This window comes from Aethalodelphis obliquidens, unplaced genomic scaffold (assembly GCF_003676395.1).
Source record: "Aethalodelphis obliquidens isolate GAN/ISIS:26980383/991018 unplaced genomic scaffold, ASM367639v1 scaffold9, whole genome shotgun sequence".
Lineage (NCBI taxonomy): Eukaryota > Metazoa > Chordata > Mammalia > Artiodactyla > Delphinidae > Aethalodelphis > Aethalodelphis obliquidens.
Genome location: NW_020837953.1, coordinates 36,622,496 through 36,649,634, shown reverse-complemented (window position 1 = coordinate 36,649,634; position 27,139 = coordinate 36,622,496). Strand labels below are relative to the sequence as shown.

Genomic DNA, 27,139 nt, shown 5'->3' with positions numbered 1-27,139 from the left:
TAGGGGGCTTCCCTGGTGGTGCAGTGGTTGAGAGTCCGCCTGCCGATGCAGGGGACACGGGTTCGTGCCCCGGTCCGGGAAGACCCCACATGCCGCGGAGCGGCTGGGCCCGTGAGCCATGGCCACTGAGCCTGCGCGTCCGGAGCCTGTGCTCCGCAATGGGAGAGGCCACAACAGTGAGAGGCCCGCGCACCGCAAAAAAAAAAAGTCTTAAATTGTTACAACAGATAACAATTCTACATTTAGCAAGAAAGGCAAGATACAAAAACAGACTGGATCTAATTAACAGACATTTTTAACAAAGACAAAAAATACAGTCGTAGCAGCACCTAGAGTTCATAAATATTTGATGTTGATTGTGAGATTTGTCTAAAGAAAGGATAATGTTAGTGATGGGTTTTTTATAAAAGTAAAACTTGAAGGTATTAGTAAAATGTGAGCCCAGGAAGAATAAGGAAATGATGAAATATATTCAATCTGGAATATCTTACAAATTTTTGTAAAATTCAAGATGATCTTTCAAAGTAATACAAGCCTTAGAATCAGCCAACCATATGATCCAGGAATCCCACTTCTGGGTATATATCCAAAGGAAATAAAACAAGATATCTAAAAGATATCTGCATTCCCATATTTACTGCAACATTATTCACAATAGCTAAGATATAAGTCTGTCAGAGGATGAATGGAGAAAGAAGATATTTTTTATATATGTATAATACACACACACATGCACACCACACACACACACACACACACACCACACTTACAATGTAAACAGATTCCACACCAAGAAAAAAAAACTCTTACAACAAAAAATGAATTCATCGAAGTAGCAGGATACAAAGTCAACACACAAAAATCAGTTGAATTTCTAAACACAAATAATGAAGAAAACAATTCCATGTACAATAGCATCAAAAAGAATACTTAGGAATTAACTTAAAGAAATGAAAGACTTGTGCAATGGAAACTACAAACCACTGCTGAAAGGAATTAAAGGAGACATAAGTAAATGGAAACACATCTCACGTTCATAGATAGGAAGGACTTCATATTCTAAAGATGTCAGTACTATCCAAAGTGATCTGCAGATCCAATGCAATTCCTATCAAAATCCCAATGACTTCTTTTTAAAGAAATAGAAAAATCCATCCTAAAATTTATATGGAATTTCAAGGGACCCCAAATAGCCAAAACAATCTTGAAAGAGAACAAAAGAGCTGAAGGACTCATATACTTTGATTTCAAAACTTACTACAAAACTATAGTAATCAAAACAGTGTGCAACTGGCATAAAGATAGATTCCCAATAGAAGAGAATAGAGAGCCCAGAAATAAATACTCACATGTATGATCAAATGATTTTCAACAAGGGTGCCAAGATCATTCAATGGGGAAAGAACAGTCTTTTCAACAAATGGGGCTGGGAAAACTGAATGTCCACGTGCAAAAGAACAAAGTTGGACCTTACTTAGCACCATATACAAAAATTAACCCAAAATGGATAAGGACCTAAATATGAGACCTAAAACAATAAACTCTTAGAAGAAAACCTAGGACAAAATCTTTATTACTGGATCTAGCAATGATTTCTTAAAAACGACACCAATGGCACCAGTAACAAAAGGAAAAATAGACAACTTGCACGTCATGAATATGAAAAAAATTTTGTGCCTCAAAAGACACTACTGACAGAGTAAAAAGGCGATGCACAGAATGGGGAAAATATCTGCAAATCATATATCTGATACAGGATTAATATCCAGAATATACAGAAAACTACTAATATTGAACAACAACAAGACAAACAACTGTACTCAAAAATGGGCAGGAGACTTGAATAGATATTTCACTAAAGAAGATATACAAATGGCCAAGGTGCACATGAAAAGATGCTCAACATTACTAATCATTACGCAAATGCAAATCAATACTATAGTGACACACCACCTCATACCCATTAGAATGGCTACTATCCAAAAAAACCCAAAGAGGGGCTTCCGTGGTAGCGCAGTGGTTGAGAGTCCGCCTGCCGATGCAGGGGACACAGGTTCGTGCCCCGGTCCGGGAGCATACCACATGCCGCGGAGCGGCTGGGCCCATGAGCCACGGCCGCTGAGCCTGCGCGTCCGGAGCCTATGCTCCGCAACAGGAGAGGCCACAACAGTGAGAGGCCTGCGTACAGCAAAAAAAAAAAAAAAAAAACCCATAGAAACAGAAAACAACAAGGGTTGGAATGGATGTGGAGAAATTGGAATCCTCGTACACTATTGGTGGGAATGTAAAATGGCAGAGTCACTGTGGAAAATAGTACAATGATTCATCAAAATATTAAAAATAAAATTATCATATGATCCAGCAATTCTACTTCCAGGCATATACCCAGAAGAACTGAAAGCAGGGTTTCAAAGAGGTATCATGGCAGCATTCTTCACAATAGCTACAATGATGAAGCAAACCAAGTGTCCGTTGACAGAGGAATGGATAAGCAAAAATGTGCAATACACATACATTGGGACATTATTCAGCCTGAAAAAGAAAGAAAATCCTGACACATGCAACAATGTGGATTAACACTGAGGACATTATGCTAAGTGAAATAAGACAGTCACAAAAAAAGACAAATACTGTATGATTGCATTTATGCGAGGTACTTAAAGTAGTCAAAATCATAGGGAAAGAAAGCAGAGTGGTGGTTTCCAGGGACTGGGGAGAGAGAAGAATGAAGTTGTTATTTAATAGGTACAGTTTTACAAGATGATAAGAGTTCTGGGAATGGATGGTAATGGTATTTGCACAACAACGTGAATATATTTAGTACAACTTAAGTGTACACTTAAAACTGATTAAGGTGGTAAATTTTATGTTAGGTGTATTTTACACAATTTAAATATATGTATGTACATGTATCGCTAAACGTGATTTTCATCTTTTATTAAATTCCAAATACAAAAATTTGGATTTCCAACTGTGGTTGAGTATCACTCAGCAATGCCACTGGAGAAAAGCGACAATAATAATTTTAAAACTACAATCTTCCTTACAACCTTCTTGCCACAACAAACAGGAAAATTTCATTCCTCTTCTATACCCAGTAATTCAAAAATATTAAACAGGAAAAAAAAGCTAAGAAAAAAGTCCTAAAAATTCCTAAATAGTACGTTGCTATAACTGAGAATTGGGTATATAATTAAACCTTTGTTAATTTTACAACCAAAATATGACATCATTATTTTATCAATGTAAACCTTCCACAGTCACTTAACCTGCCAATTTCCTCTCCTGTGAATTGTTCAATAGCATTTTTGACCTATCGAATTAGCAAAGATGTTTGAAAATGAGAAGACCTGAAACTATCAAGATAAAATGAAATGGATAGACTCCCATAATGCTTGCAGCAACATAAAGGCCCATAACTTTACAGTACGTGAAGAGTATTATCTTTATAGTGTGTGCATTGGGTTGGCCAAAAAGTTCCTTAGGTTTTTAAGTGAAACTAAAAGACACATTTTTCATTTTCACCAAGAACGTTATTGAACAATGTATTCACCGTTTTGTTCCACTACCTTCTGCCATTTTTCAGGCAACTTTATAATTCCCAAAACTTTTAATCTTTTTGAGCAAAGAACTGTTCCAGGTGTCTTTTACCATCTTCCAGGGAATTGAAATTTCTTCCATTAAGAGAATTTTGTAAAGACTGAAATAAATGGAAATCCGAAGGTGCAATGTCTGGTGAATACAGCGGACGAATCGCAACTTCCTAGCCAAGCTGTAACAGTTTTTGCCTGGTCATTAAAAAAACATGAGGTCTTGCGTTAGTTATCCTGATGGAAGATTATGCATTTTCTGTTGACTAATTCCAGATGCTTTTCATCGAGTGCTGCTTTCAGGTGGTCTAACTGGGAGCAGTACTTGTTGGAATTAACCGTTTGGATTTCCCAGAAGGAGGTCATAATAGAGGATTCCCTTCCAATCCCATCATATATACAACATCACCTTCCTGGGATGAAGACCAGCCTTTGGTGTGGTTGGTGGTGGTTCATTTCGCTTGCCCCACCAACTCTTCCATTCCTCGTTACTGTACAGTATCCACTTTTCATCGCCGTCACAACTTGTTTTTTTTTTTTTTTTAAATTTACTTGTTTGATTTATTTATTTTTGGCTGCATTGGATCTTCGTTGCTGCGTGCAGGCTTTCTCTAGTTGCGGTGAGCAGGGGCTACTCTTCATTGCGGTGCGCGGGCTTCTCATTGCAGTGGCTTGTCTTGTTGCAGAGCACGGGCTCTAGGCGCATAGGCTTCAACAGTTGTAGCACGCGGGCTCAGTAGTTGTGGCTCGCGGGCTCCAGAGTGCAGGCTCGGGAGTTGTGGTGCACGGGATTAGTTGCTCCGCGGCACGTGGGATCTTCCCGGACTAGGGATCGAACCTGTGTCCCCTGCATTGGCAGCAGGATTCTTAACTACTGCGCCACCAGGGAAGTACCATAATTTTTTAAAAAACGGAACATTTTCCTTATGTTTAAGTAGAGAATCGCATGCGGAAATACAGTCAAGAAGGGTTTTTTTGCTTAACTTATGTGGAACCCAAACATCAAAGCTATTAACACAACCAAGCTAGTGCAAATGGCTCTCAACACTTGATTTGGATATTTTGAGTATGTTGGCTATCTCCCATGTGGTATAACGTTGATCGTTCTCAATTAATGTCTCGATTTGATCGCTATCAACTTCAACTGGTCTACCCGACTACAGAGCATCGTCCAGCGAGAAATCTCCAGCACGAAACTTCGCAAACCACTTTTGACATATTTGATCAGTCACGGCACCTTCTCCATACACTGCACAAATCTTTTTTTGTATTTCAGTTGCATTTTTACCATTCTTGAAATAATAAAACATAATATGCCAAAAATGTTGCTTTTTTTTCTTCCATCTTCAATATTAAAATGGCTATACAAAAATTCACCAATTTTGATGTTTCTTTTTTTTTAATGCATGCTGATAGGACAGCTGTCACAAAAGAATCTAAGAAAACTGTTTCGAATGAAGTTAAAGACCACTAAGCGCTACTAGAGCCATCTTACGGAAAAAAACAATGCAACTTCTGGCCAACCCAATATTTTAACCTAGTAAAGCTGCTTTTGGGTATGTTAGCCAAAGGAAATAACCCTGTTTAAACAGAAAAGATATATACACATATATAATATATGAATATGTATTTTATACATGTATGTATCACAAAGTTATTTAAAATAGAAAATAAAGAAGAAGGGATCTTTAAACCAAACACTAGCTTGTAAATTAACTGATTATGTAAATTATGGTTCATCTCATTGACATGCTACTTACTTAAGCTGTTAACATAATGTTTATAAATGCTATGTAACAGCATGACAATTATTTACAATGCAATGTTGTATTAAAAAAGAAAACTGCCAAATTGTATAATCATTATGATTTACATTATGTTTAACAAAAACCAAACTCTATTATTAGGAGGAAAAAATAATATATGAAACATGATTATGACAACTCTAAATTTTAAGCCCATAGTTTACTTTTTTTCCAGGAATAAACTAATGATAAACACAGCAACATGGATAAATCTCAGAATAATTAACCTGAGTGAAAAAACAAAGTCTAGAAAATGCAAATGAATCCATAATGACAGAAAGCGGACCAGAGGTGGGGGAAGGTAGAAACATGACAAAGCCATGAGGAAACTTTTGGGAGTGACGGGTATGTTAATTTTCTTGATTGTGGTAGAGGTTTTTATTGCTATAAACTTATAATAAAACTTACCAAATTATACACTTTAAATACTACACTTCAGATATATTTAAATCACAGGCACTACATATCCTATATATCAAATACACTCAACAACGCTGTTCTTAAAAATAAAGTATAGGGCTTCCCTGGTGGTGCAGTGTTTGAGAGTCCGCCTGCCGATGCAGGGGACACAGGTTCGTGCCCCGGTCCGGGAGGATCCCGCATGCCGCGGAGCGGCTGGGCCCGTGAGCCATGGCCGCTGAGCCTGCGCGTCCGGAGCCTGTGCTCCGCAACGGGAGAGGCCACAGCAGTGAGACGTACCGCAAAAAAAAAAAAAAAAAGTATAAATAAACCAACAAATAATGAGTTCAGCTGGTGTTTTACCATTGGGGGGAAAAAATGGATTGTTACTCTGTGTTGGATTATAGGGCAATTAAGTGGATTTACATCTGGCTGGACACAACTGCTTAAAGAGTGTCGATCAACCCAAGCTAAATTTTCTCTGTACAGAGGTCTCCATTGACATGCTGGCCTACTTAATATGTATCAGCTGACTTTCTAATTACATGACACAGAGCTACAGGATGACAGAATCAAAACTTTATAAAGTATAAGCTGACTAAAAAGGATTGTGGGGGCTTCCCTAGTGGCGCAGTGGTTGAGAGTCCGCCTGCCGATGCAGGGGATTCGGGTTCGTGCCCCGGTCCGGGAAGATCCCACATGCCGCGGAGCGGCTGGGCCCGTGAGCCACGGCCGCTGAGCCTGCGCATCCGGAGCCTGTGCTCCGCAACAGTAGAGGCCACAACAGCGAGAGGCCCGCGTACAGGGGGAAAAAAAAAAAAAAAAAAGTATTGTGAAATGTTATGACATTAAGGAGTAATTTATTCAAATTAAATAATTTATTGAAAGGAATTTTTCGTAAGCAGTTAATAACACAGCCCTTCCAATCCCCTAGAATATAAACTGTTGCTTCTTGTAGTAAAGTCACTATTCCAGAAAAAAAATTTATTAAGTTTATCTCTGTAATTATGTTAAAAATACTGGTTTAATAGTCATAAAATCTAATTTCTCTAAATAAGATATACAGTTATCCCTAGGTATCTGAGAGGGATTGGTTCGTAGACCCACTCCCCCCACAGATACCAAAATCCGAGGATGCTCAAGTCTCTTATATAAAATGGCTTAGTGTTCGCATATAATCTACACACATCCTCTCCTATACTTTAAATCATCTCTAGATTACACTAATACCTAAAACAATGTAAATGCTATGTAGATAGCTGCCAGCAAACAGCAAATTCAAGTTTTGCTTTTTGGAACTTTCTGAAATCTTTTTTTCCAAACATTTCGATCCACGGTTGGTTGAATCCGAGGATGAGGAACCCCTGGATACGGAGGGCTGACTATATAAGCCAAAAATATACAACATGGTAAAATTTCACATTTTGTTCTTCAGAAGCATGCCAATAAGACAGTTATTAATGAATATACTTCAGATTAGCTCATGCCTCTTTAGTTTTGCCATTTCCTCTCTACTACAGTATATACTGCTCTTACTAGCATTTAAAAAATACTGGCTTTATTCTTTTTTTGTTCATATGACGAATCACCCTAATTATGGTTAATGAAGAATAATGACAAAAGTATCCCTCTCATCCCTGAAAAATATTCCAAAGAGAAACTTAGATAAACCAGACTATAATAAATAAATAATAAGCATGCTAAAATGTAAAATGAAGGCATTATAAAAGCTGAGCCCTACTTCTGATACCTCTTTGATTAGCAGCAGAGAACTTACCTAAATTGGCTGACAAAAGGGCATATAGCCTCCATATCAGACATTAAAAAGCAAAATCTTTGTATAATTTTTAAAGACTATCCAGGTGTCTTTCTGCCTTTCAAGGAATTTAACCAACTCAATTACAGTGACATATGGGCACCATATGAGGAGCCAGGAGGAGGTGAATTGAAGGTTAGCCTTTATTTTATGACACTAAATGCCATAAATGATGCTAATGGACCTAGACACTAGAGAATAATGACCAATACATAACCTTTGGGCTGAGAAAAAGGGAGACTAAGCACCTGGTCAACTACCCTCCTACTCATCGTTAATGGGCACAACAGCATTGTGAAAGTGGGGAAGAGACTTAAATTACTAAGAATGGAAATAAGTGATCAAAAAGTAGAGACATCGTATTTTAAGGTAACTTTTTACTGTCTAAAACCCCTGGTCCTTCCAGAATAGGCATCACATATAACTGACACACCCAATTTTTAAATTAACTGAAGGACCACAAATATGGCAGTAGCTTTTAATAGTAAAAGTCAAATTTGATCTAACTCAAAAATAAATTCAAAACTTTAGATGCAAAACAATTCACATAAACTGTGTAGCAGGCACTGTGTTATCTCCTCTCTAAAGTACTAAGTTTACGAAGTCACATGTCCTCATTTATGAGGAATCTTAATAACATGCCTACACTTTAACTCAGGAATTGCATTTCTAGAAAGTTACTCTATAAAATAATCCAAAATACAGAAAAGGGTTAAAATTCAGTACGTTATTCACGACAGGAAACAACCTAATGCTTAACTCCTCACAAAAATAATGTTCACATATATAAATTTTTCTCAGCAAAGACCCTGTTCCTCACCCAGTGTTCCTTCCTATAAATAGTACCATGTTCATCCACTCAGTTGCTCAAGCGACGGTCCACGACATCTTCCTTTACTCTTCTTTCTCTCACATCCCACATCCAAGCTATCATCATATCCAATTGACTCCATTTTCAAAATATATAGCAAACCCCATCTCCTCTCTTTGACTGTTACCAGCTTAGAGCAAGCCACCATCATTTGCCTATATTACTACAATAACCACCCACTGGTCTTGCTTTCCACCTCACAACCACAACCACCTACCCTCATCAGTCTATCCTCTATACAGTAGGTACAGTCACCTTAAAAAAAAAAAAATCAGATCTTCTGTTCTTAAATTTCCAATGGCTTTCCATCACACCTAGATTAAAATCCAAAATCTTCACCATGGTCTATAGTACCCTATATAATCTGATGCTCCAGGTTCTATCTCTGGGCCTCTGCACTGCTCTTTCTTCTACCAGAAGTGCTCTTTCCCTAAAATCTACAATCTCACTCCCTTACTTCTTACGTTTCTACTTAAATGCCATTTTTTCAGATAAAACTTCCCTGGGAGCCCTAGCTAAAGTAGGATGTCCAGTCATTCCTTATCCCTTTATCTCGCCTCGTTTTCATCACGGCATTTATTACCACCTAACAGCATATTGCACACATATTCTTTTTTTATTTAACTATCTTTCTATCTCACAAAAAAGTAAGCTCCACGAGGACTGCAGGTTTAGTTTGCTCACTACTATATTCCCAACATCTAGAACAGTATCTGACACACATTAAAAGCTTAAGAGATAGGGCTTCCCTGGTGGCGCAGTGGTTGAGAGTCCGCCTGCCGATGCAGGGGACACGGGTTTGTGCCCCGGTCCGGGAAGATCCCACAAGCCGCGGAGCGGCTGGGCCCGTGAGCCATGGCCAGTAAGCCTGCGCGTTGGAGCCTGTGCTCCGCAACGGGAGAGGCCACAACAGTGAGAGGCCCGCGTACCGCAAAAAAAAAAAAAACTTAACAAATAATCTGTCAAATGTTAAGTGAATGCTAAATTCTTATAACAAATCAGCATACAACAATTTATTATTTCAGACATGTTTCAAGTAGCATAGGAAAAGCTAACATTAATACAGTGAAAAATGAGAATAAAATATCTTATACAAGGGCTTCCCTGGTGGCGCAGTGGTTGAGAGTCCGCCTGCCGATGCAGGGGACACGAGTTCGTGCCCTGGTCCGGGAAGATCCCACATGCCGCGGAGCGGCTGGGCCCGTGAGCCATGGCCGCTGAGCCTGCGCGTCCAGAGCCTGTGCTCCGCAACGGGAGAGGCCACAGCAGTGAGAGGCCCGTATACCACATAAGAAAAAAAAAAAAAAAAACTTATACAGAGCCTACAACACAGAAAGAGAGACAAAGGAACTATACCAAAAAACGGTTACAGTAAATGCCTCTAGAAATCAGTCAAGATTACTAGAAATTTTCATCTTCTTTTTCCTATCCTAATTTTGAAAATAATTTAATGTTGAAGGTATACTTTCATAATTAGCAAAAATTACATGTTACGAGTTATGCCTGATAAAATTCTACAGGCTTTAAGCTCAGTACTTTTTTTTTTGGCCATGCCACACAGTATGTGGGATCTTAGTTCCCTAACCAGGGATCGAACCCGTGTCCCTGCAGTGGAAGCACAGAGTCTTATCCACTGGACTGCCAGGGAAGTCCCCAACCTCAGTACTTTAAACAAACAAACAACTCTGGCCTGGAGGAAGTTTGTGCCAGAAAAAAATTAAAGGTTATTTTTTTAATGTAAATTGAAGGTTCCCAATTAGTACAGTGAGCAGATAGTTTATCATCCAAACTGGGACCATTTTAAGAGTTACAGAGGATTCAAAAAGTAATTAACAGGTGTTTAGTTGATCTACAATAGGTGTAAACTGAGACTTGTTTTAAGCAAACCAAGAAAAAAAATTACCTTACCCATTACCTGCATGATAAATTTCTATCTCTTTAGGACAACCTTAAAACCTGCAAAACTCACTTTTCTCATCTCTACTTTGGCTACAAAACCTAGCACACATGCCACACTTCTGACTACTGACCATTCCATTAACCATGCCTCTTAATTTTTCACTTCCTAGAGGCCTCTTCTTCCCTTTTCTGCTTAGAAGTCCTTTTTTTTTTTTTTTGCGGTACGCGGGTCTCTCAGTCTTGTGGCCTCTCCCGTTGCAGAGCACAGGCTCCGGACACGCAGGCTCAGCGGCCATGGCTCACGGGCCCAGCCGCTCCGCGGCATGTGGGATCTTCCCGGACCGGGGCATGAACCCGTGTCCCCTGCATCAGCAGGCGGACTCTCAACCACTGCGCCACCAGGGAAGCCCTGCTTAGAAGTCTTATACCTTCCAGCTTAGTGTCACTTCCTCAATGAAGCAACTTCTCCCTTTCCCATATAATAGCATGGTCATATCTCTAATCAAAGGTTCTCAACCCGAGCCTTATGAATGGCCTGATGGACATCTGTGAAGTTCTGAAATTATACGTAATCACTTGGTATATGCTCTTTTTTGAGGAGAAAGCACTGCGACTATTTTCAGATTCTACAAGTAATTTATAACCCAAAAGGATAAGAATTATTGCTTGGATATAAAGCTTGGATATAAAATATCACTTGGATTACAATTATTTATTTACTCATCTCTCTCACTATACTGTGAGTTTCTTTAAAGCACCCTATTTCCAAGGATGAATGGTATGATGAAATGCAACATTAAAAGCTATGTCCAGGGCTTCCTTGGTGGCACAGTGATTGAGAATCCGCCTGCCAATGCAGGGGACACGGGTTCGAGCCCTGGTCCAGGAAGATGCCACGTGCCGCGGAGCAACTATGCCTGTGTGCCACAACTACTGAGCCTACACTCTAGAGCCCACGAGCCACAACTACTGAGCCCACGCGCTGCATCTACTGAAGTCCACGTGCTCTAGAGCCCACGCTCCACAACAAGAGATGTCACTGCAATGAGAGGCCCGTGCACCGCAACCAAGAGTAGCCCCCGCTCACTGCAACTAGGGAAAGCCTGCGTGCAGCAACGGAGACCCAACACAGCCAAAAATAATACATAAATAAAAATAAATAAATTTTTTTTAAAAAGACATGTCCAGGGACTTCCCTGGTGGCTCAATGGATAAAACTCTGAGCGCCCAATGCAGGGGGCACAGGTTCAATCCCTGGTCAGGGAACTAGATCCCACATGCATGCTGCAACTGCGAGTTCTCATGCCACAACGAAGGAGCCCACCTGCTGCAACTAAGACCCCACACAACCAAATAAATAAATATAAAAAAATTTTAGGGCTTCTCTGGTGGTTCAGTGGTTAAGAATCCTCCTGTCAATGCAGGGGACACAGGTTCAATCCCTGGTCCGGAAAGACCCCACATGCTGTGGGGTAACTAAGCCCATGCACCAAAACTACTGAGCCTGTGCTCTAGAGCCACAACTACTGAGCCCGTGTGCCACAACTACTGAAGCCTGCGTGCCTAGAGCCCATGCTCCACAACAAGAGAAGCCACCACAATGAGAAGCCCACACACCACAAGGAAGAGTAGCCCCCACTCACCGCAACTAGAGAAAGCCCATGCACAGCAACAAAGACCCAACGCAGCCAAAAATAAATAAATTCTTAAAAAAAGAAAAAGAAAATAAGGGGAGAGATCCCCCCTCCCTTAGAAAAAAAATTTTTTTTAAATTTAAAAAATAAAGATATGTCCAGGAATTCCCTGGCAGTCCAGTGGTTAGGACTCCGTGCTTTCACTGCCGAGGGCCTGGGTTCAATCCCTGACTGGGGGGACTAAGATCTCGCAAGCTACATGGCACAGCCCAAAAAAAAGACATGTCCAACTCCTCGATTCTCCCCTAAATTCCCTTAGGCTCACTGTAATACCCCTGTAATCTGCTTCTAATTTTATTATCTTCATCCTCTAACTTTTAAATTTCCCTTCATTTATGAATTTGAATCTATCATTTAACATAAATATTTAAATTTACTCCCATTAACCACTGTTCTCTTTTCTAAACTTTCTGCATTCTTATATGTAATCAAAGAAGGAAAAAAGTAAAATAAAAAATTTAAGTTAAAAGTGTAAAATTTATTAAAATTTAAGAAAAAATATCCAAAAGAAAATTAAAACTCAGTGTCCTAGAAGAATCACAATATTTATGGAAGGAGGAAAAGGGAGGAAAAAGAACAAAGGTGTACAAGTCAATCTACCTTAACAGAATGTTTCTTTCATGTCTACTTCTTAAATTAAGATGACAGGGGAAAAGACCTACTCACCTTATTATATTATATACATCTAATTCTGTTCGAGATTCGATTGAACTTTTCTGTCAAAAGCCTATTATGTACCAATCTAACAAACACTGCCTATAATATCAAACGTTCACGTGCAAAAAACACACACAATCTGACAAACAACCCTGAGGTACTCACCGTGCTGTACACTGCCGAGACAGTAGGAGTGAAGATTCGATCCTCGAGAGGCTGCTGCACAGGTCCTCTAGGAATTCTAGAAGAGCGAGTTAAGGATAAGAGAACTCAAAAATGAACTGCTTTAGCAGTAAGAGCAAATTACAACCACAAAATTCTGCCAATGACCCAAGCTTTGTCATCCAGTTAGTGGAGTTATACACTTATTTCTCCAGAGAAACTAGAAAACAATTTCAAATTTCCTAATGTGATTAGATCAGTCTCTCCAAAAGTGATTCCCGTGATAAACATTCCATGGAAACTCAAAACAAATAAAAATCATACAACAAGCCTCCTAACTTTAGGCCCATGATGAGAGTCTACTACCTTTACTTTCTAGAGAAAAAGACTAAGGAAGTATAAGCAGGATATTCAGAAAGATAAGACTAATTCATCAACGTGGAAATTGCTGACAAAGACCTAGTCTGTTCTGCGAATACAATTGTTTCCTTGTTTTTCTTTTTTAGCTGTTATTTTCCCAATATCTACCCACCAACTCCTCATTTTTATGAAAGAGGCTCTCCACTGTAATTTAGTTTAAAATATTTCAACATGTCAGGATATTCTTCAAAAGACAAAAGGCTATCATTTTATTCAGCTTCAAAACTGGAAGACATAAGCTCTTCTCCCTGGTAAGGTGGTATTTTACCTCTGTAAGAATGACAACCAAGAGACTTGGCACAGAAGATTAACAGCAATTATCTCTGGATGACAGGATTACATAACTGCCTTTTCTACAATAAATATGAAGTATTTCTATAATTTAAATGTATTTTAAAAGAAAGACTACAAATATAATAAACCCAAAATAAGACAGAATTATTTCTTCAACCTAACAAATATTTAATAGTTCTCACATCATGTTCCTTTCTAATTTAATGAAACAGTAAGGAAGAAAAAGTGACAGCTGCAAATAATAATTTTATATGAATGACCACAAGTTGCAGAGGTCTAAGAGAATCTTTAGAAGTAAAATTCTTTATATCCAAGTAGCAAAAGTTTACTGAGGTGGAGAGGGAAAACAAAACCAAACCAAACCCAAACACCCAACGCTTTAGTCATTCAAAATTAGTAACACTGTACCAGTCTCTAGTTAGTTCTTCAAACTAGCAACCTCAGACAACAGTTCCATGCGTTGCCATCATCCCCTACACACAAAGAACTGATTTAAAATGCTGCACTGAGAAATAACAAAGCTGAAACATTTCATAAAGGAACTGCTTCATCCAAAGAAACTGTATATATGTTTGCAATGTAGAAAACATAAGCCTAACAAGTTTCAGGACAAAAGTCCTTTATATTAGTTTGTCAATTCTTTCAGAATGAAGATTACCCCTAGCCAAAATAAAACTTTCTTTGAATTATGGTTCTGCATTGTGGTCACATGAATGGTAGAAAATATGAGACTGTTCTTTCTTCTACAAAGCCAACTGCTAGTAGTTTTTCGAGCTAGGGCCAACTGTCACTAGGTGGGAATAAGTTCTCAAATGAGTCACCGGTAGTAGGCCCCAAGAGCTGAGCCATACCATTTAACCTTACTAGGAAAGGTTAAGGCTCCTGATTTCTATTAGTAACTTTACTAGTAATTAATAACAATATTACTGTTAACTACAAGACTTCTAAAGAGGCAATCATATATTTGGTCAATATTCCAGTAACAAACATTCTTTTTCCTTGGTCACATAAAGAATATTGACGTCATTTATTCCCCTCTCTGAAAACTACCAACAGAATATTGTGGATTAATAAATTGTTTCTTAAAAGACCATTTGGATAAAAATATTTAAGACAAAAACATAGCTCTATAAAAGAAAACTGAAAACCAAAGTCAGGAGATCTGAATCTAGAGCATGCGGCAAGCCTAACCAACCATGTTGTCCTCAATGAACCATTTTACAGTATCTCCTATAAACTTAGTCGCAGCAAGATGAAGTAATTTGCCCAAGTTAACAAGGCTAACTAAGGCTAGGTCAGGTTTCTTCTGTATTCTAAAGACAGTGCTCTATTACATCGACGCGCCCATGGGCAGAATACTTTATAGCATAGTAAAAAAGCATTATCACAACCTGGTCAAAATATGGTTGCCCCTATCTTCCGGACAGAATTAAATTAGTAGTTCATCTCATAAAAGAGTCAATGGAGTGTCACTCTAAAACTTCTAAGAAGTCCCAAATTCTTGGCCCAGGCTGAATCACCTGCCCAACGGCAAATGAACACACTACTGCAGACTGGGCACGTAATGCATGAAACCAAGGGAACTTATTTTACGGAGCAATTTTCTCCTTAATTCGTAGTGGTGATGGTTGCACATCTTCATAAATATGGTTTAAAAAAAACCCACTGAATTGTACACTTTAAAATTGTGAATTTTATGGTACGTGAATTATATCTCAATTTTTTTAATGGTATTTTAGTAATTTGCAACTAGGCTGTTTAGCACCCCCTCCTTCCACTAAAAAAGCCTAGATAAATCAGTATGAGATAAGAACTGCCAGGCATTTTCTCCAGAAACAGGTGAATTTCAAAGAAATGGCACACATGTAAAGCTCTTACACTACATACTTCCTAATTCTGCCTGTCATTAAGATTACCAGCTCTCACCAAGCTCTGTATCTCCAGCATACATCACTGGATGCTTACCTCCCTTTCAGCTCAACATGACAAGAAAACAGCTTCTCATAATACCACTTAAAATTCTAATTCAAACAATGAGCAGCGTAATATGCATGTGCAGTGCTCCAGACCACACTGTTTTTATTTTTTAAATCTCATGACTGAAATACAGTAGCACACCCACTTGACACTTCTGTACTTCAAACTGCTATGATTTATATTATGTCATCAGGAAATACAAGCATAATCGCTAGCAAGATTAGACAGCTGCTATGTAAGAACCGAATTAATAAGACTCAAGTATTGGGTTGGCCATAAAGTTTGTTTGCGTTTTTCCATAACATGTTATGGAAAAAACCCAAACGAACTTTATGGCCAACCCAAAATAGAACTATAAATGCAAAAAAATTCTAATTCCCCACCTTCTTTCTAATAAAAAATTAAAAGACAAACTTCAGAAACAAAATTTGAGGGTTAAATAAGAGTAGTAAAACACAGTAGACTCTGATTATTATAGTACTCACTACATACTCTCCACTAAATGTCAATTAGGCAGATATTCGTCAGAGAAATCCAAGGATCTATGAGGAGATTACATAATGATCTGAACATTTCCTACTTACACCATGAAGGAAAGAGGAGACTTATAATTTTTTGAGCACAGATGTTTACCGACATTTGAAGGATGATGAACTCCCACCAGGATGAAACTTCTTAATCTATGGCAATCATATCTGACCCTGGGTTTGACATATAGTCAGTACCTCCTCAAAAGGTAGATTTTGACAAATTAGAAAACAAGTAGTGAAAACAAGTAGTGAGGGACTTCCCTGGTGGTCCAGGGGTTAAGAATCCACCTTCCAATGCAGGGGACACGGGTTCGATCCCTGGTCGGGGAACAAAGATCCCACATGCCGCAGGGCAACTAAGCTGGCGCGCCACAACTAGTGAACCCGGGCACTCTGGAGCCCACACACCACAACTAGAGAAGCCCATGTGCCGCAACTAGAGAAGCCCACACGCTGCAATGAAGAGCCTGTGTGCCACAACGAAGACCCAGCGCAGCCAAAAATTTAAATTAAAAAAAATTAACCCTTTCCTACACTCGGAAAAGCTTCGTAAAAGATAAGGGCTAGAGCTGTACTACCAGAGACTGTAGATAAGTAAGAGAAGCAAATTCCAGAATGGAGCCTTCAGCGGATAACAGTAAAGCATCCAGCTAATTTCTACTTACCTAAATGGCACCAAAGACAGAGCCCATCGTCAAACTCAAGTATGAAACTATACTGGTTAAGATTAATGCATGTTATTATGAAAGATGAAACGGACAGGAATAAATTAGAGTTTAAAGCTGTCAAATGTAGGCACCAAGCATGTAAGATGTCCCAAAAAGCAGAACATCCTGAATGACCCGACCTAGCAACTACAGAAATCTCAGGGGTCACAACCTTAGTCATTCTGTATGGACAAAAGCAAAACAAATTGTATTCTCAAACCTAAACACTATGACATATCTACTCCTACTTTAACCTTGGAATCTGTAACAGAATGTGTTAAAAAAATTATTTTTTCAGGGCTTCCCTGGTGGCGCAGTGGTTGAGGGTCCGCCTGCCGATGCAGGGGACACGGGTTCGTGGCCCGGTCCGGGAGGATCCCACATGCCGCGGAGCGGCTGGGCCCGTGAGCCGTGGCCGCTGAGCCTGCGTGTGCATCCAGAGCCTGTGCTCCGCAACGGGAGAGGCCGCAGCAGTGAGAGGCCCGCGTACCACAATCAATCAATCAATCAATCAATCAATCAATCAATAAATAAATAAATAAATTTTTCTTCATTGCTGCTTATCTTTTGCCACTAAAACTTCACAGAAATAAAACTAGCAAATTTTAATATTTGTTTCAATTCAATTTCATGTTCAGCTGTTAATTCAGGTCCAAAATCCTTTATTGGAATTCAGAATTTTTCCACTGTTAGAAAGTTGATAAGGCAGCACTCCTTAATCAAATACATTAATATCTCTACTGTAAAATATATGAATATTGAAATTTCTGTATTTCTGTCCAGAGTTTTTGCCAATTTCAGAAAACAATTAGTTTCCCCAAGCTCTTTTGATCTTAGAATTGCAAGCCTATACCTTCTTTCCCATTGTGTTTTAGCTCTAAGTCTCTGGAAATCACCATTTGAATGTTAACAACTAAGAACCATTGCTTTCTTTTCTTTTCTTTTTTTTTTTTTTAAACAAATCCAGAAACGTTAGTCTCCAAGCACTTAGCCAGAAATGCCTTTGTTCTGACTCTGGTTTTCTAACTCAGAACACAACTCATCACATATTACAAATTGATTTCCTGACAGTCGCATTTAAATTTACCCAGAAACATACTCTGCTTAGGTTTTGTGTTTTGTTTTTTTTTTTTTTAGACCAATATTGCCAAAGAAAATGGCTGCTGACCATGCTGTTAATATTTTGTAATTCTATTTTTAGTTTTTGAAGAACCTCCATACTGTTTATCATAGTGGCTGCACCAACCAACAGTGTAGGAGGGTTCCAAAAAGTAATGAATTACTGATACAACAACATGAGTGAATCTCAAATGCTAATTAAGTTAAGCGAAAGAAGCTAGACTCAAAATGGCTATGAGTCCATTTATGTAACACTCCGGCAAAGGCAAAACTATAGTGGCTAGGGCCTGGGGAAGAGTTTACCTAAAGAGAGACAGCACTATGATCCAGCAATCACACTCTTGGGCATATATACAGACAAAACTATAATTCAAAAACATACATGCACCCCTATGTTCACAGCAACACTGTTTCCAACAGCCAAGACATGGAAGCAACCTAAATGTCCACTGACAGATGAATGGATAAAGAAGATGTGGTACATATATATACAATAGAATACTACTCAGCCATAAAAAAGAACAAAATAATGGCATTGGCAGCAACATGCATGTAACTAGAGATTATCATACTAAGTGAAATAAGTCAGAAAGAGAAAGACAAATACCATATGATATCACTTCATGTGGAATCTAAAATATGACACACATGAACTTACCTACGAAATGGAAAATGACTCACAGATACACAGAACAGACTTGTGGTTGCCAAGGGTGGGGGTGGGGGATGGACTGGGAGTTTGGGATTAGCAGATGCAAACTATTACATATAGAATGCAACTATTATATATAGAATTATATATAGAATATCTACTATATAGGACAGGGAACCATATTCAAAATCCTATAATAAACCATAATGGAAAAGAATATGAAAAAGATACATATGTATAACTGAACCACTTTGTTGTACAGCAGAAACTAACACAACATTGTAAATCAACTATACTTCAATAAAATTTTTTAAAAAGACAGATGGCACTGAAGGACTGTAATTAGATGATGGAACGTTTCCGTATCTTCAGTATGGTGGGGCTGCAAAACTCTGCATTTATCAGAATAAAGAAAACTAGATATCTAAAATAAGTGAGTTCTGAGTTTCTCCAAAGGTTAAGCAATAAAGTCACTAAATGACTCAGCAATACTCACTCCCAGGTATACATCCAAGAGAAATAAAAACATGTGCACACAAACCTAATAAATGAATGTTCATAATCAGCATTATTTGCAATAGCCAAAAAGTAGAAACAATGTTTTCATCAACTGATGAATGGATAAACAAAATGAAGTATATCCATACAATGAATTTTATTTGGCAATGAAAAGAAATGGAAGTCCTGATACATGCTACAACATGGATGAACCTTGAAAACACAATGCTAAGTGAAAAAAGCCAGTCACAAAAGACCACATTTTGTGTAATTCCACTTATACGAAATGACCAGAACAGGCAAATCCACAGACAAAAAGTATAAAAGAAAAAGACTAGTGGATGCTTAGGCCTGAGGGGATGGGTGGAAATGGAGGAAGGAGGGATGACTGCTAAAGAATATGGGTTTCTTTTTGAAGTAATCTAAAATTAGGTTCTAAACCTATGGTGATAGTTACTCTAGTCTGTAAATATACTAAAAACCAATAAACTATACATTTTAAATGGGTGAATTTTATGTTATGTGAATTATATCTCAATAAAGCTGTTATCAAAAAAGTGAATAACATTGTAGGTAATTTTTAAACAAATTTTTTAAATAATAATATTAAAACTTCATGGTGGGGCAAGCACTTTGTCTACTACTCTATCCCCAGACACTAGAATATTGCTAAAAAGAGTCATAAACTCAAAATGCTTCATCATCATGGTCTAGTCCAATAGACTTATTTTTTAAGATAAGTGATTTTTTTTTTTTTTCTTTTTTGGCCATGCCACACAGCTTATGGGATCTTAGTTCTCCAACCAGGGATTGAACCCAGACCCTGCCAGTGAAAGCACCGAGTCCTAACCACTGGACCGCCAGGGAATTCCCGTAGTCCACTAGACTTAAAAGAAGTATGGCTCATCCTAAGAATCTACATAGCAAACAAAGAGAAGTTTTATGCAACAGTAATAGCGAAACAGGTGCCCCACAGGAAAATGGGTAGCTGGATTTATGCAGTGAACTGAATTTCTTTCAATGGCAGAAAGAAATACAGGATCTTATACTCTCCTGAAAGTCTGCCTAATGACCTTGCAACATGGAAACTTGCCCAGCCAGCTTCTTGACACTACTCCCGACAAACTTTTCTCTTCAGTAATATCTGGAAAAGATCCTTCTCTATCCACAGCCAACAAACCCAAGCCAAAGGACACTTACACTAAACCAGTGGATCAATACTGCTTGTCAATATACCAAAGGGGAGATTAATTATAGTATCTAGAAATGAGTCAAAGTATTTCTGTACACTAGAAAAACGGTAACAAAGAAAACCACATTTAACAGAAGAAAAAACTTCACAAAATAAAGAATCATGGTTAATTCATCAACAATGAAAACCACACCAAATTATACTTGGAAGGTCCACATTGCTCTAGTCAACCTAACAACAAATGCAGGAATTCCATATACCTAGTACGCTCTACTCCACAGGAAAACTCTTCAAATATCTGAGTACTGTTAATATTAATAAATCTTTTAGCCTTTATTAAATCTTTATTATTTAGTCTTTATCTTTTAGGTGAAATACTCACTTCCTTTTGACCACTCGTGGAGAGGCAAATGTGGTATAATCCTATCAGAGTAAAGTGGAAGGGACACAATTTTCTTATTATCAATGCAAACAAAGATTGTGTGAGCTCTCTTTACCTCTGCTTATTAATACATTCATGTTGTCTGTAATAAACTTTTGTCCATGTGTGTTTTCTTTCCATCTAAAATTGTCACAGGGCTTCCCTGGTGGCGCAGTGGTTGAGAGTCCGCCTGCCGATGCAGGGGACACGGGTTCGTGCCCCAGTCCGGAAAGATCCCACATGCAGCAGAGCGGCTAGGCCCGTGAGCCATGGCCGCTGAGCCTGAGCGTCTGGAGCCTGTGCTCCGCAACGGAAGAGGCCACAACAGTGAGAGGCCCGCGTACGGCAAAATAAATAAATAAATAAAAATAAAATAAAATAAAATTGTCACAAAGGCATGTCTGATTCATTCTGGGCATAACTATGAGTAATCAATCATTTGAATGTAAACAGAATACATTTGCACCTATTTAATTTCATCATGCAGATTCTCATTCATTTCATTTTGAAATCTAATCTTACACTGAATTTTTTCATCTAAATTTCCCAGTAGTTTTTACAAGGATAAGAATTTCATTTTAATTTAAATCACTGGGGTAAAAAATACTAAACAGGTCAGAATTAAAGAAAGAGCACTGTGATACTCCAGAAACCCCTTCTTCTTGGCCAGAGGAAATGGAGGAAAGAGTCCTTGTGGGCCAGAGTATTAGGGGAATTCCAAAGAAGAAAAGTAGAGGAGGAGGATCCCTATTTCTTTATATGAACCTACATAAGTCCAGGCTCACCCTCAAAGTTGTACATAAATGGGACAGATCCAAAGCAGTGTATTAAAAGCTCTGAAAATAAACGAAGATTAGAACCACCCCCCACAGAGAGACAAAACTTGAGCCCTGAGCCTAATCAAGTTGATTGCTTAAAAAAAATTTTTTTAATCACAATTCTCCAAGGATTATAACAGGACCCAGAATCTATAAAACATAAAATTTTGGGACTTCGCTGGTGGTCCAGTGGTTAAGCCTTCACCTTCCAATGCAGGAGGTGAGGGTTCAATCCCTGGTCAGGGAGCTAAGATCCCACATGCCTTGGGGCCAAAAAACCCCAAAAAAACATAGAACAGAAGCAATATCATAACAAATTCAATAAAGATTTTAAAAATGGTCCACATCAAAAAAAAAAACTTAAAAAAAAATACAAAACATAAAATTTTAAATGTCCAGGATACAATCTGAAATTACTCGGCATACAAATATAGTAAAATGTAACCAATTCTCAAGAACTAGCAGTCAAATCTAACAAGGTTGATTGCTTAAAAAATATTCTCCAAATGACTCAGAATTTATAAAGCTTAACATTTACAGCATCTAGGACACAATCCAAAATTACGTGACATACAAAGAACCAAGAAAATGTAACCAATTCTCAGGAGAAAAGACAATCAACACATGCCAACCTTGAAAAGACTCAGATATTAGAATTATCAGGCATAGAACATAAAGCAACTATTATAACTATGCTCCAAGAGGTAAAGGTAAACACATTTGAAATGAATGGAAAGATAGAAATCCTCAACAGACTGATACAAACTGTAAAAAAGAACCAAGTGGAAATTTTGGAACTGAATGATACAACATCTTTAAAAAATTCACTGGGTGATATCAGTAACAAAATGGAGATGACAGAGGAAAGAGTCAGTGAATCAGAAAATAGATCAATGAAAATAAAGAAAGAAAAACAATTACTAAAAATAACAAGGAGATAAGGAGGCGAAGGTGGAAAACTACATAATATGGAAGTTTGCAACGGTAAGTTATAAGTTGTTAATGTAACCCGTGGGTCAGCAAACTTTTTCTCAAGAGGCTAGATAGTAAATATTTGTGCATTCATGGTATTTGTATGAGTCTGCAAGCCATATGGTCTCTGTCACAATTACTCGCCTACACTGCTGTAATGCAAAAGAAGCTACAGATAACATGTAAAATGAATGCATATGGCATGTTCCAATAAAACTCATTTACAAAAATAGGCAGCTGGCTAGTGGGCCATAGGTTGCCTACCCTTAATTTAACCTAATAAAAGAGTTTTCCCCAATACTTTGTACAACACTACCCACTTAAGATTATAAATGCTCAGTTATACAATATCTGGTAACACAAACCTTATGTTTCCAAACAGTAATTAAATTCATCCATGAGGTAGATGGAAGAGTTATAGTACTATGTCAATAGACTGATACTAGTGAGATTCTTGAAATTATCATTAATAAAACAATAGTATTATCTGAAAAAATTAAGAGTGTACATATGGCTTAAATTCAGACTAGTTTTTAATAACTAAGACAAATTCTGATATGCCAATAATCACGTATAAATGTTAATTCAGTAACAATGACAGTGAATCCTTAAGTAATTTTACTCCACAATCTCAAGTAGTAGTACTAGTAGTAGTAGTAGCAGCAGTAGTAGTAGCAGTAGTAGTAATAAAAATAAAAACAAAAGAAATAAATGTCAGGAGAAAAAATAATTTTAACATATCCACCCATATTAAAAGAAACAGGAAGACATATCTTGTTTCAATTCTCTTTCCTATTAAACCACCTTCAATAATACTAAAAATTAATATTAAAGTCAACTATCTCATACTGTCCTTTTCATTCTGACAAATTTACTGTTCTAAAGAAAAAATATTTGCACGTTTCTTAAAAATCTGTATTTATAAAAACACACTGATCTCCCTATAGTATACTGACTCACTAATGCTCCCTAATGTTGTTTTTTATTTTGTTTTGTTTTGCTTTTTGGCCGCGCCTCGCAGCCTGCAGGATCTTAGTTCCCCGACCAGGGATCGAACCCCTGCCCACTGCAGAGGAATTGCGGAGTCTTAACCACTGGACTGCCAGGCAAGTCCCTCCCTATTGTTCTGAGACAAACATTGTTGTGGTTTATTTGATTTAATGTGCTATAACAACATTCTGAAGTACAGTAGTCCAGTAGCCCAGTCCATATGGCTAGCTGCACTCTGCTCCTATGTTGCCTTCTATTCACCATCCCTGTCCCCTTCTAAACTCTGACTACTATCAGTTACCCAGTCCCCTACACCAAATATTCACTATTTAAATAGCAACGAGGCAGCCAAAAAGGAATGTTAAATCCTCCCTGCTCCCTAACTATTGCTCAACTTTGGAAAATCCTGTTTTAAGAGGACTGTAGAAAGTTATAAAGAATTCCCAAGAGAATAGTGAATGTGATTCATTTCACCTAGAGCAGGATGAGTGAATGGTGACTATAAGGATTGGCTAACAGTAGTGAAAGGGTGAAAAAGAAGAGGAAAGAAGAATGAAGAAATAAGATCCATCTCCCCCCACACCTTTTTTTTTTTTTTTTTTTTTGCAGTACGCGGGCCTCTCACTGCTGTGGCCTCTCCCGTTGCGGAGCACAGGCTCCGGACGCGCAGGCTCAGCAGCCATGGCTCACGGACCCAGCCACTCCGCGGCATGTGGGATCCTCCCGGACCGGGGCACGAACCCGTGTCCCCTGCATCGGCAGGCGGACTCTCAACCACTGCGCCACCAGGGAAGCCCCATCTCCCCTTTTTTTAAGTGACCAAAATCCTACTTTCCTGAGTAAAAGCATACTCACCACAGAATTTCCTAATGCTTTGTGCTCTAGAGGCTCTGGATTGGAGTCAGACAATCTTGGGTTCCATTCCTAGCTTTAGCCGTTAGTACACTGTGTAGTCATAGTTAATCTCTAAACAGCAGCTTCCTCAATTGTAAAATGGTAACATAAAACATTCATAAATTGCTCTGAGGATTAACTAAGTCACTAGACTAAGTACTCTCTGCATGATGCCTGCCGGGTATTTGTCATTCAATCCCTGTTAATTCCCTCTTCTAGCCCCCAAATTAGAATATGATACAACCGTGGTTTGGGAAGTGGCATTAGAAGGACAAATGCAAGCAGTCGGCTTTTAAGCAGCTAGTCACTTCATTCATTCATTTTCAACAAATATTTTATAAGTAGCTACAAAGTAGTGAATAAAATAAGCAAAGTCACCAAACTCATGGTGCTTACATTCTATTGGGGGCAGAGAGACAAAACGTAAACCAGATAATTAAAATGGTGAAAATGGCATGAAAGTAAAAAGAATGATATAAGAAGTGAGTAATAGTATTCTGGATAAGACAGACGAGATAACTTCTAAATTGGGATCTGAAGGGTGCAAATTATCCATTCTACAAAAAGGGAAAGAGCATTCTAGGAAGGGGGCATCAAATGCAAAGGTCAGAAGTGGAAAAGGGCTGTGTTCAAAGATCATGAAACTAGAGGGGGGTAGGGGAGGAATGGATTGGGAGTTCGGGATTAGCAGATGCAAACTATTATATATAAAGAATGGATAAACAAAAAGTCATACTGTATAGCACAGGATATATTCAATATCCTATATTAAACCATAATGGAAAAGATTACAAAAACGAATATACATATTCATGTATAACTGAATCACTGCTGTACAGCAGAAATTAACACAACATTGTAAATCAACTATACTTCAATAAAATAATTTTTTTTAAAAAATGATCATGAGACTAGAGTGAAGGGAGCATGTAGGGAGTGGTCATCACAGAGTTCAGAAACTCAAGCAGGAGCTACGTCATCTGAAGCTGTGTAGGCCCTGGTAAACAATACGAAATCTAAGATCAACAGCAACAACAGCAGAGCTTAAATGGAGGAGGAGCATTAAGATTAATAGTATTTTTTAAAGACCATTCTGAATGTTTATGCAAAAATGAATTGGAGAAGGGTAGGGAAGGAAATAAGGAGACTAGTTAGGAGACTGTAGCAGCTGTCTAGGTCAGAGATGATTGTGGCCTGGAAGAGAGTAGGACAGTAGAAATAAATGGAGAAAAGGCCAAGTTTAAACAGTAAAAGCAACAGGGTTTGCTACTGCCTAAGAGTAGAGGGGTGAAGGAAAAGAATAATCAAAGAAAGGCTTACAGATGTTTTACCTTGAGCAGCTAGGTAGACAGCAATATTATTTAGCAAAACTGGGAAGGAACAGGTTGAAGTAGGGGTGAGAAGGAAATCAAAAGGTCTGAAATGCCAGTTGGAAATCCAGGAGGAGATGTAAATACACAAATTGGATAAATGAATATTTAGGTCTGGCTAAAAATCTGATCTAAAACTACAAAAATTTAAAAGTCATCAACATAAAAATAGTATTTAAACCCAAGAGAAATAAAGAAGCAAAGTACCACAGCCCTGAGGGTGAGACAAAGGAGGCATCAGCAAAGGACCCTGCCCAGGTAGGAGGAAAATCAACAGATGCAGTAGCAGTAGTACTGGGGTACCAAAGGACCACATCATTATTCAGGGAAGTGAAGTGAATATTGCATCTATAACATTCTCTTTATACTCTAACTGCCGACACACCAGAACAAGAGTAACCAACTTGCCAGCCTTCCAGGAAGCCTTGAGAATCCAGTTTTAGACCACATGGGCTGCTACACACTAGCCAACGCGTTGCTAAAATCTCATCATTAAAAAAATAAAGTAGGAATAAATGGAAACTATCTCCTAGAATTGAAGTAATACATTCAAGGCATTTAACAGTATCTGGGATACAGTAAACCTCAACAAACATTAGCTATCATGGTGGTTATTTTAAAAACTCTAATTTTGAAAATGGCTTAGTGTTTACAGACACAAATCTCTGCGACTAAAAGATAATCTGAGTTCTCAGGCTCCGAGGCAGAGCACTCCACAAGATAGGTATACTCTTAAACGGTTTGTCAAATGTGTGAAGTTTTATTAATGAAACAAGTGATACCATTAGTGTAAGCATTATTACAGCTATACATACAAGTTCTAAGAATTTTTTTAAGGAGAGGACTGATAAGTATTTTCCTACTGCAGAAGAAGGGGAACTGGATAAAAACAGAGTCAGGCTCAATTTTATTCAGCTACATGCAGCTACAGTAAGTTATCTGCATTTCTCAAACTTAGGTCTTACGTGTCAAGGTTCACTTTGACCCCTGAAGTAGATAGATATGTAGAAAAAAGGTTAACAGCTTCCTCAGTAACTAGATTACCTTGTGGGAAATGATCTGATCTCCTCAGTTTCCTCATCTATACTCTGTGGGAATGATGGGAAGATTTAACAAAACAAGGCTTGTGATGTGCTTGGCACATAATAGGCAATATCTAATTATTTCAAATAGTTCTTCCATAAAGATTATTATTTTCCTTTCTCTGAGTATTCAGAAGACATGGCATTTAAGATAGCTCTCCCAGATTCCTACCAATCACTAACAGCACCAAGAACTTCCTACTGCATTCTTTAGAGCTTAGAAAAGCTAGAATGAAAGATGTGGTGAAGAAAAGGACTTTGGGAGCATCTGACAGATACCATGACATACGAAAAAAGAAGCTAAAAATTA

The 27,139-nt window shown here is 38.2% G+C and overlaps 1 protein-coding gene across 3 annotated transcripts in view; it reads right to left on the bottom strand.

The window, feature by feature from the left end:
- EIF4G3 (eukaryotic translation initiation factor 4 gamma 3) overlaps nt 1-27,139 on the bottom strand; it is a 369,011-nt gene that overhangs the window by 270,869 nt on the left and 71,003 nt on the right. For 2 of the 3 annotated variants that reach the window (XM_027109874.1, XM_027109876.1), the window contains one exon: nt 12,897-12,972. The gene's annotated coding sequence lies outside the window, so the exon portion shown is untranslated. Of the gene's footprint in view, nt 1-12,896; nt 12,973-27,139 lie in introns of those variants that run through there. The other variant, XM_027109872.1, reaches the window with a different exon arrangement.